Here is a 6,000-nt window from a genome sequence, read left to right as displayed (position 1 = left end):
GAAAAAGAAAATGATCTGGAGGTGGATTACTGGGAAAAGATTGAAGGCGGGAAGAAAACATTGAGTGAAAATCTAGCATTCAAGCTAGCTCTTCTCGACGGGAATAAACATTATACACCAGTCTCATCTTAATCAAAGCACCACAGGTTTTTGAGCAAAAAGGGACTTAGGGGAGCATATATTTTTTCCTTCTGCAGTAATATTAATTGACTTGACCAAAGTCACCTGGCTGACCTGAAGCGTCAAGGGACCCAAATGTCCAAGCATGCGGATGTCCTGGGAGAAGTGGCTCTTTCTTCCCCCCAGAGCCTGTCATTTGCTGTTTCAACGGGGAGAATTCTCGGCCAGCAGTGATTTAATCTTATGCAATAAGTGCTGTGGCTTCTGGGACTTCTGTCCTGTAGTCTTGGCAGGCAGCAGGATGCCCTGAAGCTTATCTCTGCAGCTCAACTCCAACACTGTGATATTTGCTCTTTCTGCCAGCTGCTTTTCTTGCCCACTTTTCCAGAAAGGCACTAAGCTGGGAAGTCTGACACAAACTGCCGATGTCTAGTTTTATGCATCTTCCAGCTACCTTTTCCAACTCAGTCACATAAATATCTTTCCATTTAGGTCTATTCACCAGGCTGCTGCTTTCCAAAATGGTGGTGTTGCAACCCCCTGGGTGTTGCAATGGGTTGTCAGCAGTAGGGCAAATCATTGCTTACTAAAAATAGAGTCCCAAGGTCTGCAGAGGACTCGCTTTTCAATATATAAATTAAAGAGAACTCAAGTTAATCCCTGTGATGTGTCACACTCAGTCACCCTGAACATACTTTCTCATGAAAGCCCGTAATTGTTGGATGGGTATGCGTAGCCTTTATTTGCAAGGAAGCCATTTTTAGCTCACAACTCATGGTGTCTGTCTTTCATGAATGCTCCACCCACAAGACAGTACAGAGTTCAGGATCAGGCAGAGTGGCCCCATTACTCCTAACTATCTGTCTGACCTTGAGCCAGTCACAGCCTCTCTGTATTTTCCCTCTAGTAAGTTGGAGGGAATATGCACCTTGTTGGTTGCTGTGAGTATTAAATAGTGTGTATTAAAGACACAGAACAGCGCCCAGGACCTGGTAAAGGCTGGTTTTATAGTAGCTGTTACTATTTATTTCTGTGGGTATTTTCTGAGGGTTTTCCTTGATGTTTTACCAGTTGTTTTGGGCATAAAGAACAAATACATCATTACTGTGTTGAATAATGCCCACACATAAATATATAGGGTGCCTCCACCTGGATTTCTTTTGTTTTCAAGATACTTAAAATTCCATTGCCCTCTTCCTTGGCTAACACCAGAAATATGTCTTGGGCTTGGGTAGCTCCAGGAAAAACGAGATTTGGCACAAGCTGTTGTTCTCCGAGATATTTCACGACTCTCTTCACGGGCTCCTCATACTTGCACCTTGATTCATTTCTCCTTCCCTACAGCCATCCCTTTTCAGCCCTTTCTGTTTCTGCCTAGTCCGGGGAGTGTGGGAAAGAGGAGATTCCTGCTCAGGTTTTCCAAGCTGTGGCAAAGCTGGATCCGGGCGAGGGGGAGGAACAGGAGTCTAGGAGGCAAATCCCTGGCCTTCCAGGCTGAAGCTCCAAACTGTTTTCCAACCAATGCTGGGCACTTGTGCACTGTGGGTTAAGTTGGCATCTGTGACCTGACTGAAGTGTTGGACAGGCCACAAGAGAGAGACTCAAATAGAGAGTGCTATGGACAAAGGTCTGTCTCTGATGTGTAAAAGCCACTTTTGAATTTGAAAGGAGTGACATCCTACATTCCTTGCTACCTCATTGTTTTTTCCTTTTACTGTATGGACCCTACATAAGATAAATTAATATACTGTATGCTAAAAGTCTATCATATAACCAAGGAATATGAATAAAGATCATTTCCTTGTCTCCTAAGGTTGTGGGTCTCCGCCTTACTGTTTTGCAGTCACCTGGGGAGCTTCTAAGAGGTACAGATGATTCCCTTCCTGACTTCATTGGTTTGGGTGAGGTTTGGACACTGGCATTTCTTAAAGGCTTCCGGGTAAGGTTAATGTTGCCAGAGCTCCCGAGATGAGACCTGGCAGACCTATGGTATTTGCTGAACAGTTGTAGATTTCCCCAACCTTGTTCCCCCAACTTCAGGCTCCAAGAAAAGGGTCAGGTGACACCAAAGACATCTCCCTCAGTACTCAGAATCACACATCTGTGTAACCTTTTAAGTTTTATAAATAGTACGTGGTCTATTGTTATCTACCTTACTTTTTTCTTTTTTTCTTTTTTTTTTTGGCAGTATTTTCAAGACCTGTTTCCAAGATCCTTCTTAAACTACTAAAGAAGAATTATTAGGGACATACAAGAGCTATTTCTCCAAAATATGACTCAAGAAAAAAAAAAAAAGAATGAAGGATGAACTTTGTGAAAATGTATCTCTATTGCTTTTTTCACTTTTTTTCTACAGGCAAAATCTGCATACTTCTCCTGAAGGTCTCCCTTACAAATGTACAGATTATTAAATACTAATAAGAAAGGAATTTGAGAAAAATGTTTATTCGTTTTCAAAAAAAAAATGCAAAATGGAAGCAAAATATTGAATAGGTGCTCGTGGTCTGTCAGGCCCCGAGACACCCCCCAGCGTTGGCCTGGGTGCTGGGCGTGTGCCGCCCAGACCCTCCCTTCAGGTCTGCAACCAGGGGTGTAGGTTGCTGAGGGCTTTGGGTCCCTCTTTAGGAACTGCTCTTGGATGTGCACTTTCCATGGAGATGCCATGCTCAGATCTCTGCCCCTGCTCCTTGCAAGCAGCCAGCACCAATAATCAGTTGATGTGATATCAAAGGCTTGTGACCCTTGCCACAATTTGGGGTGATTTTGAAGGGCCATCCTAGCTCCAGAGCTCCCTGTTGGATTGGCCAAAGCCTCTGTGGCAACCACATTGCAGCTCGATTTCTCTTTGCCCAATTGCACCTTCCTCACTCTCTTACAGGTTTTGTTCTTGAGAGCACCCCCCTCCCCCAACACACTGCCTGCATGCAGATTTTCATCTCAGAGTCTGCTTCCTGGGCCACGTGACCTACCACGCGGTTTCCGTCCAGGAACCCTATAGTCTGACAGAGAAGTTGGACAAATAAACAGGCAAATAGACTGTGTGGTAAGTAGTATGACAGAAGACAGTCTTGGTTACTGGCTGTAGAGCCCAGGGGAAGGGGGAGGAAAGTTCCTACAGGAACGGATTTCTAAGTGAGATATGAAGGATGACTCAGCTGTCCTAGTGAAGTGTTAGGGGCAGGGTAGGCAGAAGTGGGGCAGTTCAAGAGAAGACCACACATGCAAGTCCAGGGGAATTGAGGGCACAGAGTATTGGGGCGACATCAGAGACGAGGCTGGAGAAGAAAGAGCAGGGGGAGGGAACGGTATGTCACAGATCATGACGGCACATGACGGCAGTGTAGTAGATCATGTGGAGGAATTCGGGAGGGATGAATATTTTTTTTTTTTTTAAAGGAGAAACATTATCAAATTCTCATTTTGGAAACAGTTATCTGGAAGACGGATGGGCAAAAGAGAAGATGCAAAGTGACCGGTGAGGAGGTGCTGCCGAAGGCCATGGGAAAAATAATGGTGAGTCATAGCCATAAGGATGGAAAGAAAGGAGTTTATTTGGGAGACATTTATGAGACAGAATCAGTAGGTGTCTGTGATTGACAGGATGAAGAAAGTAAGAGAGAAGAAATAAGAATGACTCCCTGGAAAGGGGGATAGAGGGAGTCCTGGTGGATTTACTGAGATTAGGACACTAGAAGAGAAGCAGGTTTGGATTTGGGGGGTTAAGGTGCCAAAAAGACATGTCAGTGTGTCATCAAATGCTCAGTTGTGGATACGGGTCTGAGACTCAGAGAGGAGATCAAGGCTGGAGACAGAAATACCCATCAAAGAGACAGCAGTGAGAATGCCCAGGGAATGTGTACAGAGTCAAAATGGGAGAAGCTCCTTTTTGAACCCACGGGGACATCAACATTTAGTGAACAAGAGGAACTTTCAAGGGAGATTGGAAAAGAACAGCCAAAGGGACACAACAACCAAGTGTGTGGGTCAGAGAAGTCAAAGGAAGGGTGTGGTCAGATGACAAGATGTGAACCTAGCAACAGGGAGGTTATTAGCAATCTCTGGGTGAGCAGTTCTGCAGAGGGTTGGAGGCAATGCCAGACTTCCGTGAGCTTGAGTGGGAAATGAAGAAGCAGAAGTAGTAGGTCTAAGGAACTCTACTAGAATGTGTCTGAATGAGGCAAGGAGAGGGAAAGGGCCATTGCCTTGAGGAGTTGTTGGTTTGGAGGAAGGTTCTAATTAAAATAGGAGTCAATTGGCTATAGTCCTAAGGCTATTTGAAGGCAGCCCAAACAGTGGAAAGGTGCCCAAGCAGTAGTTGGCAGAGGGAGGCACCAAGATGGTGGCATAAGATAGGAGAGGTTGGCTGTGTATGGAAAGCCCCATCCTCCTTAGGATGGAAGGAATGAGGATATTGGGTGAGTTTGTGGGTACATGGGAGAACAGGCAGACAACTCCTTCTGATAGTGGCCAGTTTCTCTGTAGTGTAGGAGGAAAGATCATTTTCTGGGAGTATGGGAATTGGGATGAGGGTAGCAGGTTTGAGAAACTAGTTGTCTTAGTTAACTCAGGCTGCTATGATAGAGCACCATAGCGTGGGGGGGGGGGGGGCTGTAAACAGCAGAAATTTCTATCTCACGGTTCAGAAGTGGGGAAGTCCAGGATCAAGGCACTGACAGATTTGGTGAGAATCTTTCCTGGTTCATAGATGCCCTTCTTTTTTGCTGTGTCCTTATAAGAAGGAAGAGGTGGAGGAACTCTCTGAGTCTCTTTGATAAGGGCACTAATCCCATCCTGAGGGCCCTGATGATCTTCATGATCTAATCGCCCCCAAAGGCCCCGCCTTCAAACACCACCACCCTGGGGATTACATTTCAACACATGAATTTTGTAAAGACACAAATATTCAGTCTATAGCACCAGCGAACATTTGCTACCCCTGCTCTGGAGAATGGGATCGGGGAACATGGAAGGATTTCAGGCAGCACGTAAGGTTCAGCTGCTGATGGAAACTAAGGGTTCCCAGGGGTTACTTCCTTCCATGTTGTAGGATTTGTCCAGTGTTTCACAGCAGCACAGGTGCAGATTTGAAGTCGGACAGTGACATTTTGCCAGGTTGGTGAGAGAGGAAGGCCATGCAGGGGAGAGGTGGGGATCTTGGCACAGAAAGCTGCAATAATGGGCCCTGACTGTCAGGATGGAATAATCAAGAGACTTAGAGGCATTGGAAGTGGGGTTGTTTGCATTATAAAATGCAGAGGCAAAGCCAGTTGGGGTGGTGACAAGGATCAGGGTGAGTCCATGAGAGTGGGTGGATGACACAGAGTGTGAGTGCAGGTCACCGGAGACAGGGATGTCAGGGAGCTGAGAGGCTGGGTGTTAGATGGGTGTGGAGGTCCCTCGGAGCACTGGGGAAGACTGAGCAGGCTGGGGCCAGGGCTCGAGGAAGTGCCCGTGCGGGACACAATGATGAAGGGCAAAGATGACTCGGAATTCAGAGGAGCTCTCCAGGTGGCAGAAAGGAGCTCTGGGGAGAGACAGAGTGGCCTTGTGGGGGAATGAACCTATCACAGGAGAGGGGGGTCTCTGGAAAGAGCTGAGAGGTGGAGGCTACTGAGAAGAACTGAGTGTGTCAGAGATGGATTGGTGGTCTCAGGGAGCACCAGGTAAGGTTGCGTAGAGGCAACAGTTTAGGGGTGAGAGGAAAAATTGTGCAAGGCATCCAGGTGCTTACCCTGGAGAATGGAGACAGGAGACTGTACAATGTGTAGGTCGGTCAGTTCCTTATCTGATCCATGCCTGGGGGCCTGGGAGTAGGTGAGGGGCTCAGGCTTCTGGCTGGGAGTCAGCAGAGGCCAGTCAGATGCAAGCGAGTCCTGGCCC

The 6,000-nt window shown here is 46.7% G+C and overlaps 1 protein-coding gene across 2 annotated transcripts in view; it reads left to right on the top strand.

The window, feature by feature from the left end:
* Nucleotides 1-3,117: 3,117 nt before the first annotated feature.
* The window catches only part of DPY19L1 (dpy-19 like C-mannosyltransferase 1), a 106,124-nt gene continuing 103,241 nt past the window's right edge, over nucleotides 3,118-6,000 (top strand). The window contains exons 1-2 of one of the 2 annotated variants that reach the window (XM_030308216.1): nucleotides 3,118-3,163; nucleotides 3,517-3,633. The gene's annotated coding sequence lies outside the window, so the exon portion shown is untranslated. Of the gene's footprint in view, nucleotides 3,164-3,203; nucleotides 3,634-6,000 lie in introns of those variants that run through there. The other variant, XM_030308217.1, reaches the window with a different exon arrangement.

Source organism: Lynx canadensis, chromosome A2 (genome assembly GCF_007474595.2).
Source record: "Lynx canadensis isolate LIC74 chromosome A2, mLynCan4.pri.v2, whole genome shotgun sequence".
Lineage (NCBI taxonomy): Eukaryota > Metazoa > Chordata > Mammalia > Carnivora > Felidae > Lynx > Lynx canadensis.
This window is presented reverse-complemented; position numbering and strand designations above follow the sequence as displayed.